The sequence below is a fragment of the Onychostruthus taczanowskii genome, unplaced genomic scaffold (genome assembly GCF_017590055.1).
Source record: "Onychostruthus taczanowskii isolate IOZ18803 unplaced genomic scaffold, ASM1759005v1 scaffold125, whole genome shotgun sequence".
In the NCBI taxonomy this organism is placed as follows: Eukaryota; Metazoa; Chordata; class Aves; order Passeriformes; family Passeridae; genus Onychostruthus; species Onychostruthus taczanowskii.
The window spans coordinates 541,747-554,118 of NW_024498407.1; the positions used below are offsets into that span (position 1 = coordinate 541,747).

At 37.3% G+C, this 12,372-nt stretch overlaps 1 protein-coding gene across 2 annotated transcripts in view; it reads left to right on the forward strand.

Moving 5' to 3' along the window:
* The window catches only part of NRCAM (neuronal cell adhesion molecule), a 144,062-nt gene that overhangs the window by 40,000 nt on the left and 91,690 nt on the right, over positions 1 to 12,372 (forward strand). For both annotated transcript variants that reach the window (XM_041396070.1, XM_041396071.1), the window contains exon 2: positions 5,605 to 5,700. The gene's annotated coding sequence lies outside the window, so the exon portion shown is untranslated. The remainder of the gene's footprint in view (positions 1 to 5,604; positions 5,701 to 12,372) is intronic.

A 12,372-nucleotide genomic window follows, 5' to 3' on the forward strand; every position in this document is an offset into this window, starting at 1 on the left:
GATAGTTTTCTTCTGGGACTTCATTTTGGAAGGGATGATTGAAACCATGAAAATAGCCATTTTGAGAATTGAGCTTTTCCAAGAATTAAATGTTACTAAGTAAAAATAACAGATTAATACTGTGCCACATTTGTGGCATGGTAAGTAGCTTCTTATTTACAGTTTCATGTCTGCTGTTGTTGTTTCAGTGTAAAGCTGTAAATGTGCAGTTAACTGTTTGGCAGAGGTTTTGCCTAATCAACACCATACTATTTGATGATAAATTTCCACATTAAAAAAATAATCATCTATAATGGTAATTAACCTCTGATTTTTTTTTTTTATCCTTCTCAGCTAAGTGTTTGCAGCTCTAGCATCAAGACACATATGTGAAGTGAGAGCTGAAATTAGCATACTCTGGTTCTATTTTGTCAAGTTTAAGAGTTCAGGTGGATGCAGTCATTACTGAACCTCACTGGCAATCTACTTTGAAGTAGATTCTGAAGTCCAGCTCATGCTTTTGTCAGGAAAAACATTGTTCTAAGAAGCTTTAAAAACAGAACAGGTTTCAAAAGGACCAGATGAAGTAATTGTTCTGAACTGGTTTTGGTGCTAATAGAGACTGACAGAATTCATCCTGCTATCTATAATAAGAAGCAAAACCCTTAAAGTTAGAAATGTTTTAACTGGACTTAAAACCCAAACAAACAAAAGCCCCCCCAAAAAAACCATCCCTCAAACAACAAAAAAAAAAAACAAAAAAAAAAAAGAAAGAAAGAAAAAGACAAACAAAACCACAAAACCAAACCAAAACTAAAAAAATCAAGCAATCAAACAATTAAAAAAACCCAAACCAACCAACCACCAAAAAAAAAAAAAAAAAAAACAAAAAAAAAAAAAGAAAGAAAGAAAAAGACAAACAAAACCACAAAACCAAACCAAAACTAAAAAAATCAATCAATCAAACAATTAAAAAAACCCAAACCAACCAACCAACCAAAAAAAAAAAAAAAAAAAACCAGAGGGACAAACCTGTATTTGTAACAGAACAAACAGAAAGTTTGTAAACAGAGTTTCTTTCTTTAGGAGTTGAAAAAAAAAAGTTAGTTTTCTGTACCAGTATTACTTCAAGGTAGTTCCTTGGAAAGGCAGGGTGGTCCAGAGGCTCATGTGGTGTATGAGATCAGTGTCTTTAGGACTGTGGGCAAGCACATTTGGCTCTCTAAAGTGTTTTCCTTTATTTCTCTGTACATTTTTACGTTCTTACTCTGGGATTTCACCACTGAGTACAGATTGTAGTTTTTGCAGTGATCTGTCTCTTAGACACCCTATTGGAGATAGGGTATTGTCCCACTGGCAAGTCGTCAAGTAGAATAAGTGTAAAGGAGAAATTAAACTATATCTCGAAGTAAATAGGCAAGTCACAGGTAGCTGCTTGGAAGGAAATTGTGTATAATACAAGATCTGGAGAAAAATATTAATGCTGATTGCATTTTCTGTGCACTACATAAACAAAACATAAAAAACCCTATATATGTGGGTTTTTTTGTTTTTTAAAAAAATTTAATTACTCTTAAAAAAACCAAACAAATGGAAAAATGCCCTAATAGTGTGAGCATAATTTTATTAAAAGGTTCATGCAGCTAAGCAGATTTAGCTCTGCTTTTCTATAAATACAGGGAAATGTTTAACCCCTATTGTATGGCCACAAAGGCTGTGCTGATCACACAGAAGCTTGGGAGGGCCGAGGACAAAGCGACGGGCGGCTGGAAACAGCCCCTCTTGTGCGTGCCCGTGCACACAGAGCAGCAGCAGCAGGGCTTGGCACCAGAGTTTTGTCAAGCTTGCAACATGAAGGGGAGCAAGGTACAAATTCTTACCACTTGCTAAAAGGAAGAAAGGAAAAAGTAACCCGCCAAAAAAGGAAGAGGACCATGACAGCTGGATAGCTACGTGCACAAGGTAATGGCTGAGCTCCCTTCTCTAGCCTGGTACTTCCCACTCACTCAAATAGTTGAGATTTGTGTACCTTAGTGTTAGTTGGTTTGATTTATTGGAATGAAGTATCATGAAAAAAATCAGGTTATAACTTTGAACAGGAGAATAAACCTATGCTATGTAATTTACTGAAACATTTAACTTTGGTTAATAGTCTAGGAATTGACAGAATGAGGTTAGCATTTGTATCCATGAAGGAAGGGCGTGACTTTGCAAAATATTAAATATCCGAAGAAATCTGTATTCTGTTTTGTTTAGTATAATATGAGTAAAATTTGGGCATTGTCCTTATGGATGCTAATATAATCTAGGTTGGACTACCCACTCTAGGAAGTGTCTTCATGAGGGTGTGTGTATCAGAAATGAAAAAATAAGCCTAAAAGCTACTTTTGTTGTATTTCCAGTGTATTTTTTTCCATTATTACTTTGGCAGAATCATCTGGGTTTGGGCACACCCAGAAATAAGATAGATATGACAGCAAGATGGATCACTGCCCCCCTCAACCAACCAGGGTGGTTTCTCCTTTTCTGAGAGCTCCTCATTAATCCTTAGCTCTGAAAGAAGAAATTACACAAGGCTGAACAATGGAGCTCTGCAGTACTGGATTGCAGAAAACTGTGCTTAAATACATTAAATATCACAAAGCAAATATTTTATATTAAAGAACTTTGCACAGTATTGTAAAGTAAACAGAAATTCAATTAAATATATGTGTATATAGATACATTATTTTATGAGAAAGCTGTACATTGTCTCACTATTGCTTTTTAAGGCTGCATTAAAAATATTAAAGTGTCTTGACATTTTAAAGAATATTTTTGAGTACATTTTATGTAAAACCATTTAGCCAATCCGATTATGAAACAAAAAATGGATTTTTTGTATTTTGGATTTTTCACATTTGAATTTTTTGCATAGTTACCTATTGGTATCTGTGTATTATTTCTTTTTCTAATATTAGCTTCCCTGAAGTCTACCAACACTTTTACAAGAAAAGCAACGATACTCTGTAAGTTGTAGTTATTTCATGAATATCTGAACAAATAAGTATGCAGTAATCATAATGTTAGGTCAGAAAATTTAAAAGTGTGCTTTACATTTCCACAATATGCTAGTGACCAAGCAAATTATAAGACCACAAATATATCTTACAAAATTTAAAACATATTTCATCTAATCTATGGACTTGTTTTAGAACCATCATTTTTACACTCCTCCTTGATTTTTATTTCCTACTCATTTTTCCCCTTCTTTTAGTGAATCTTAGAAGTCTTGAAAAGGTTACCCATGATGTCAACAGAGTTGTGGTTTTTTTCTGTATGTGAGGTCTTATACAAGTCATCCCTGGGTTTCAGAACATGCCTAAACAATGCCCTTGAGGCTACACATGTTCTTAAATGGCAAAAACAAGAAGAAGGGGACAAATATCTCTCATCAAGGTGGGCTGATTGGCAAGGGCTGGGCTACATCTGCATTTTAATGCTTTAGTAAATGAGTCTCTTGAAAAAGAAGGCTGGCCATAATCTGAATGTGGTTTAGGCGCTGTGGTGTTCCTGCAGCCTGATAAGTAGCTGGTGTCTTTTTAGTTCAGAGTACCTAGGATAGTGGGAGCTGTGTGCAGCCCACCAAAGTCATGATGGCACAGGCTAATACTGTAAATCCTGGGGTCTGCTCCAGTGGGTCCCATGGAGGCAGGCAGAGGCTGCGAATGAGGATGCAGTGCCTGGCAGGTGAGAACTGCAGGTCTGTCAAGAGTGGAGAATCAAAACTTAAGGCAGTCCATGCTGTTGTTTGGAAGGATTTTCCAGGCTGGAACACTCCCTGGTGTGTTCACTCAGGTTTTGTCTTGGAGACAGCTGGGGAATGGAACCAGCCAGGAAGCAGCATGAGTGGCAGGGTGGATGTATCTGGTACCTCGGAGTAATAGGAACTGTGTGATCACTGTCAGGCTGTGCTGTGGTCAGTTAGGAGCTGCACACAAGTTCCATGCTGGCTTTGGCTCATCCAGGTCCTGCTGGTTTGCAGGCAGCATTTCCAGCTGAGTATAGAGGCAGGGGGTTCAAAGTGGTTTGAGTGTCTGAATAAAGATTAAGGCAATTGAAGTGAATCTCCTAAGAGAATTTCACCCCAGGGAAATAAATTATGTATGTATGCCAAAACTCCTGATGTTGCAAAGATAATGTATTGTTTCCAATGTTTTATTATGTAAGAGCAGCAAGTTGTTTTGGAAGAGCCTGATAAAAAGCAATTTATGAGAAGTGTTGCTTGTTACTGAAAGAAATAGCTACAGAAGAGCTGTAGTCCACAGTTAAGGTTTGGCCAACTTGCAGGCCAATCTAACAATAAAAAGGCTTTAAAAAGTATATGGAAAGAAATGGTATGACTAAATTATCAATTTGATGAGGAATTAAACTGATCTTCCTGTATCAGCACTGTAAGCTGAGATGTTGCAGTCTTTCCTGGTTTTCTTCACAAAACAGCTCCAATCTGCAGTTAAGACTAAACAAGGAACTTTAATTACTTTCCTAAAAATAAAATGTATATACTTCTATGTACAGGACACAAAATAACAGGTGCTGCAGTGATGCTAATTTGTTGCTGTTGGCTGCAGTTCATCACCAGTTCACTGAAATAAGGACAGCATATTGTGGCAAGCATAGCTGAGTTTGCAGATTAGCAACATGTACAGCTAAAAGATGATAAGGGGAGTCCTCAGAAAGTTTTTGAAGCTCACTTTCAAAATTCCTGGTCCTACTTGAACCTTGCTTACTTGAAAGTTCAACTCCTCATGTACACTACCGTGGAAAGATAGGCAACTTGTCCTCAAAAAAACATTAAAAGTAAGTTTAAAATAGGTTAAAGTAACAAAAAGTAAGAGTTTAGAGGAACTGGCTGCAGAATTCTTGTCAAAAAATGAAGAAGGTAGCAGCTGAATTCAGAACAAGCCTCTCCTGCTGTCTTCTCTTTCTTTGTTTTGTACTTTTAAATTATGGGAGGAGGGGAGCAGGAGATGTGAGTCCCATCCATCCACTGGAATTTAGGATGTTCTCCTAGGAAGTAGGAGTTAAGACAAATTAGAAATTTCCCTTAAGCCACAGCCCTCACTTTCGGGGCAAGTTCTGTTTATGACCATTTCCATTTTGCATCCACCTCTTCCAGTGGATGTGTTTGGAATTCTGGGCACCCATAGCACAAAGAGCACTGAAGTGTTTAGTCCTGAGGTACCCAGTGTACCTTTAGCTGGGTTACTGAACACTGGAAAGAAGTGGTTAAGCTTCTTGGCTGTCTTGCTCAAGCTTTGTGAAGCACTGACTGGTTATCACTAATGGTGCAGTGAACCTGGATAAACCATGTTTGCTCTAGGTTGATCTAAGTGGCTGTTTTGGAGAGGTAAATGCAAAACACAACTTTGAAACCTAGGGCGCTGCTTTTCTTTCTAATGCTTCTTTTTTTTTCTTTGGCCAAACATGTATTAATTAGTTATTATTAAAATACCATTTTGTTTGACTTAACTGAATTTAGTATTGCAGCTTTATCAAGACATATATGAAGTATTTGTTGTAATTTAAGAGTGAATGTAATTATTTACCTCTATAAATATTTCAGGTTGTATGTTATTTTTTCAGGCAAGGCAGTAACATAAACACCTGTCATACAAGAGTTAAGAACAGGAGGAAAAGCAAAGAGAGAGACCAACTTCCTTAGAAGTTATTTGTTCAAAGGTAAGATAATTTTTCCCTCTAAATTTTATTTTCCCTTGCTAAGTGGAGAGAAAAACCCTGAACTACTGGCATTGGTTTTCTGTCTCTTAAGTATCCAGCGTAGTCATAGATCTGTTATGCATTTACCTGCATTTTCATATTTGTTTGAGTTAACAGTCTGTGATTGATGTCAGGTTTTTTTTTTTTTTTAATTTCAGCTCAAGATTTTAACTGAAGGGCATAACAAAATGTGTTAACTAGAAAAGCAGCTAAAAATATTTCATAGTTTCACATAATTGCAGGTAGCCTTAATCATCTCTGAGGTTCTTTACTGGTATCAGGTCAAGTCAACTAGTGAAACAGTGAGTCTGGAAAAATGGACTTAGAAGGAATGTGAAATATTGTACTGAAAAATGGAAAGTTTTTTCTTCTAGCATGGACCACAAGTTTAGTGATTCTTATCCGTGAACATTCTGAAATCTTTACTCAAATGGTTTAGGTTGTAACACCTTTTTCCCAATCCCCTTTGAACTCCTCCCTGCTCTTGTGTTTGCTTTGTGTAACTCTCTCAGTGTAAGAAGAGAGATAGCTTTGTTTGAAGTGAATAGTAGCTGCTGAAGAGTCATCTGTGGTTTAGTATCTGATTTTCTTTAAACTAAAAATCTGATTTGGGGATCTTGAGTGTGGTACAGTATGTAGTTCAGTAGAACAGAACTCTTATATCTTTTACAGTATGTAGTTGTGGATGGTTGTAAAGCATTTTATCCCTCATTTATGTGGTCAAGCAGACAGAGCCCCTGAAAGCATCAGTAATATATTTAAAACACAGAAGGGAGGAGATGGTCACTGAAGCATTTTGACTTCTGAATTACTTGCTGGCACTGTTACTGAAAATAACATTTAGAGCATCTCTGCATGCAATGAAGATACCTTGTTTCCTTGTTTGTTTTTTACCTCTTCGAAATGGTTCTTGTGTTAGTCACTCAGGAGTTAAATGCTTTATTGGATAAAGAAAACTGTTACTGTAAGGTTTTTAAACTAGACTCCTCTGAAAAAAAAAAAAAAAAGACCATTGAAGACTCTGAAAGGCTTTTTGGATGGTAAACAAGTTAAGGAAGCTCTGAAGTTCTTTGGCTTTGCTACTGGCTGCTCTCACTCACCAGGATCCTGGCACCCTGTCACTGTGCCTTCGTTGCCTCCATTGCTCCAGTTCTCCTGTCAGGGAATGCCACCATACAATACATCGCCTGGGGCTAATTGGATGAGTGACAACCAGCCAGCTCCAAAGTGACAAGTGTTTGAATGCCTAATTGGGTCAGTGCACAGGTGCCCGCTCTTCATGAATGAGATGTTCTAGCTTTCCTCTGTGACGTTCTCTTGGTTCCTCTCATTTTTCCTACAGTTGGGAAACAAAATTGTCAATATTTGATGTGAGAGAAAAGGCTTTATCAGAGGAGAAGGATGATTTCCCATTGCCCTGCTTTGGTTAAACTAGCTTTACTGCTTGAGTACTGGCTGGAGGAGACACACAGAAATTCATTAAAGTGACAGAAGTTTGCTGATACAAATGGACATTTCAGTAGACAATAGGGTGAATAATTTGACTGGTAAAGACAAATATATTGCCTTAATCTCTATGTTAGATGGTTCTCATACTGTTTAGACCTACGGGCTTGGGCATCAGAAAAATCATGGGAGATAAAAAAAACTTATTTTGTTGTAGTTGCACAATGAGGCTTTTCCTTAGTCAAATAAACAAATAAACAACTTCGTATAATGAAGTCAGACAGAGGTAACTGTTTCGTCTTATTCAAGGCTTGGTGTGTACGTAGAATTAATAACTGACGTTTAAGCCCACAGTCTATGTTACTTAGATGGATTTGTCTTCCTTTTGTCCCCTCCACAAAGAACCAAAGAACCTGATTAGAAAGGGTGTCTGGAAGTTGTCTTGTCCAACACCTGCCCTGATCAAGTAAAGCAACTTGCTGCTTGGACAGCTGTTGAACAACCATAGAGTAGAAAAGGGTTTTCTTTTGTTTAGATGTAATTTCATCCATCTTAGTTTGTGTCTATTGCCTTTTACCCTGTTGCTGGGCACCACTGAGAAGTGTCATTTACCCCTGTTCCCCTCAGGTATTTATACACATTGACAAGATCTCTTGCAGCCTTCTCCAGGCTGGAGTCTCAATGCTTTCAGGCTCACCATGTCAGATGCTCCAATCCCTTAATCATCTTGGCAGTCCTACACTGGCCTGCATTCTGGGATGTTTATGTTTGCTTGTGCTGGGCAGCCCATGAGAGGACACAGCCCTTCAGTCATGTCTTAGCAGTGCTGAGTGGAGCAGAATGACCTTGGTCCTGACCTGCTGACAACATATTTTCCTAATGCAGTACAAGATGCTTTTGGCCTTCCCTGCTGCAAGGGTACCCTGCTGGCTTATGGTCTTGCTTGGAGCCCATGAGGACCCCCAGGTGTTTTTCTGCAAAGCCTCTTTCCAGCTGATCATCCCTCATCCTGTTCTGGTGCTGGGGGTTATTCCTCCTTAGGTGCAGGACTTTGTATTTCCCTTTGTTGGACTTCATAAAATTCCTGTTGGTTTATGACTGAGTTTTTCAAGGTTCCTCTGAGAGCAACCAGCTGGTCTGTGAGCTGCCCTTCCCAGTCGGTGTCGTCAGGAAACTTGCTGAGAGCACACTCAGTATCCCATCATCCAGGTCATTAATTAACTAGTTCAATGGAACTGGCCCTAGTACTGATCCCTGGAGTACACCAGCAGACTTTTCTCCAGCTAGACTTCATGCTGATCACAACCCTTTGAGCCCAGCAGTTCAGCCAGATTTCAGTCTATCTCACTGTCCGTTTCTGTAGTCTGTACTTTATCAGTTTGTCTACAGGGAATTTATGGGAGACCATGTCAAAAGCCTTGCAAAAGTCAATATAAACAACATCTGCTGCTCTCCTGTCACTCAGAGCCTGCCATTAGCTGGTTTGTTCTGCCCAGAGTGTCTCAGTCCCAGCAGGTGCTGCTGGCAGGGTGGCTCCAGGAAATCAGTGTCTCCCCAGTTCAAGGTTTGTTTAAAACAATATTCTCACTTTTGCTTTGGCTGACTTGAATGTGTGTTTCTAAAATAATGCTTTTTCATTGGTGTATATTTAAAAGTGTGAAGAGTTATTTAAACATAGTAAAGTTCACACTCTAAGTGGTGTGAAGTCAGCTAGGTAGCTACTGTCAACACTGTTTATACAGCAACTGTTTATGTTTCTCACTGTCCTTACTAATAAAAATACCTGCTGACAGAAGTGGAAAATAAAGAGAAGAAAAGGCTTGACATGGCGTCTCACAGCTGTTTAAGATAAACAGACTAAAGAAAGGGTGCTTTTAATTGGCCGGAGACAGAGGAATTGTTTATAATAACAGAAGTGCAATTTTTCAAGTTTACATTTTCCCTCATAAAATCTTATTGTGAAAAATGCCCTCATTCTAACAAGGTTGGCATATCGTCTAGTTAAATGTAAGAAACTTGACAGGAGAAATTGTCTGGAAAAGAGAAGCATATTTCAATAATCTGTAGTTTCCGAACATCAGCAAAGAAAGGATGAAGAGAGCTTTGTATTCAAGAATCAAGATGTAAGCATTACAGAAATTATCCCTAGAAATCAGAGATATTTTTAACAGATTGGAAAATGGAAGGGTCTAGAAATAGAATACTTCTATTTTAATTTGTGGAGTTTATCTATGTTAAAAATACCTTGCAAGGCTTTCATTTATTGTTAATAAACTGATATGTTTCATAAGTGTGTTTACAGCTAAAAAGAGTGTAAACAGAAGTAGCTGTAACTCATGTAGGGATCACAGCCACTCTAGTTCTACTGAAGACTGCCCAAATGTAGTAAGTGTTTGGTGTCTAGGATAATTTTGGTGTTCATATAAAACATTAAGTTTTGCCCAGCTTTTTTTCTCACTTCATAATCTCTGATTTCCTCATATATAGGGTAAATTAAGTGGACCTCTTTAATCACTTGTTCCTTTTTTAGGTGTCTTGCTATGTGTTTTTTTCAGTATATTAAAAAAGGACAGTATTTAAGTTGTGAGTTTCCTGAGTTTCTCAGCTGCTGATGCATGCTCATTTTACAAGAACTTTGGGTGATGACTTCTGGGGGATAAAAGTGATACTCCTACATCACTGCAAATTTGAGTCTGTTCCTATGGTAGCTGTGCATGCAACCATTGATGCCATAAATAAACATTTTATAGTTGGGGTTTTTTTACATAATGTTAAAAGGGGAGGGATGGTAAAGAAAATAAAAGAAACATTAAACCAAATTTTGCTTGAAACTTTCTGGGCCACTAACAGCAGCAATTAAAAGCATTTAAAATGTTATGAAGTCTGTTACATGCTTCTAAATATACAATCAAACATTTTCTGAGTGTGTTGCTAGTTAGAAAGAGAACCAAAAGCAAGTTTCAAGTTTCCCAAGTTGACAGTACTCTAGAACTCTCTGTAGCTGATTCTACTTTAATTACAGACAACTCCTAGATTTCATCTAGTTCTTGCTTAGTTAATGCTTCAATAGCTTGGGTGTATCTTTGTTTTATAAAGAAGTATGGAGGGAAAATAGACGAGAGGTATTGAAACAGTACAGTTTATAAATTTGATCCAATTTAGACACAGATACTGTATGACACAAAAGATGAGCTCACAAAATCATTTAGGAAAAGATGATTGGAAGGGATTGCAGCAAAATGTAAAGGACAAAGGGTAACAGTTCAACATAGAGAGGGATAAATTGTTTTTTAAATCATTGTTGGGTTTTAAATCACTATTTTTTATTACTGTTTATAATAAAGGAGGAAAAATACAGTTTCTTGTTTATATCATAGTTATAAAAGAGTTAGAAAATATAGTCAGCATACATAATGTTATGGGATAATCTGGGTAGATTTATGCATCAGAAAAATGTAATGGATGCATAGGCAGAAATGTTGTGCATTTTAATATCTGGAGGGCTTCAGCCTTTGCTGAAGGCTGATTTTTTTTTGCACAGTCTAAATGACCCTTTAATTATCTGCATATTCTTCTAGTGTTTTGCAGCAGGACTGTATTATGTCTAAAGGTATGTGAATATTTAAGTGACTGATACAATGTAAATCTTCATCTTAATTTTGTACTATTTCTATCAAGGAATTAATATTCTAAAAGCGTTAAGACAGCAAAATCATTTGTGTGTTGTTGATTCAGCTACATGTTCATCTCTGAAACAAGATGTTCATGTTATCAGTGTTACAGACTGGTAACACATGGAGAGGTATCTGGAATGTGTGGATTTATTTCTATAAATGTAATATGTTAGCAAATCTAGATCTGTGCTTTAGATAAAATGAATAAGGCAAGTACTGTGTTGTAACTAATTTCTCCCTTCTCTTAATTTCCCAATAAATTTCTATGTCAGCTAGTTCTCCTGTATCAGAATCATACAGTAGCACCAGGGGAAGGCACAGAATGGATAGAAAGTAATTAACTGCTGAAAAGAACAGTAATTGCTCCACTGAATAGGCTTTAATCATGATTTTGCTGCAGTCTTCAAATTCTGAACTATGTTTTGTTATCAATCTCTAGGAAAAAATACCAGTCCCTTCACGGGGATCAGAATTGCTTATGATTTCAGAGCCTCAGTTTCTTCTGAGTAAACTGAAACAACCTTCTGAAACTTGCCGAATTGTTCAGAGTAGCCAGGTAGAAGGTGCACTTATTCTTTGTGCCCCTCAGTGCTCCCAACAGGATGCTGGGTGTACGTCACCCAGAATTAATTCCTCAGTGACCCCCTATTGTCTTCAGAGGAGGATGAGCCAGGTGCCTGACCTCAGGACAGTTTTCCACGAGGCTCTTTGCTTCTTCAGTAGTGGAATTTGGCCTATTTGCAATTCAGAAGCTCAGCAGGGACAGAGGAGAAGCACCTCTAGTATCTCTGGCTTGTTTTTGTGAACAGAGGGAGCACTGTTGGTGCAGTCCAGATATGCATCACATGTGCTTCTGCAAGCTTATAATAACAATTTAGTTTTACTATGATTAAGGCTTATTTTTGATTAAAACTTAAATGTCGTTAAAGTTAACCCTTCATGATGATGTATTCCAGCACCATTAGCAGGCCTGAGTATCTTGTGTGTACAAGTCTTGATTTTTCTGAATTAAAAATTTAAAGAATATTCACTAAAATATTAATAATAAAATGTATCATGAGTGATTAACAGCCTGTAGTCTAGCATAAACCATTTTTTTTGTAGAGGACTTTTTTCCAAACAACAGACCCTAAATGGATAAATAATTCATTCTATGCGAGGCATTATTGCATCTCAGTAGTACCTTAGTTTACATTTTCCTGACAGATAATAGAGTTTTCAGAACTGCATGAGTTATATAATTTACAGTATTGTGAAATTAAGTCAGCACTTTTAGGATTTTTGCTGAAGTTATTTGGCTAAATGCTTGTGGTTTAACCTCCATATTTTCTGTCTTGTAAGAAAGTCTTTTTGCTTCACTATTGACAGTTCTTTATTTTGAGAAAGGTTGAATGTGAGACTCTAAAATTGTTTCAGTTACAAAAAAAAAATAAAGATTTGTTAACTTCGTGTTCCTCTTCACTGTATTTCTTTTGTTGTGTCATCATTTGAACCTTGCTGACCTGAAATGTAT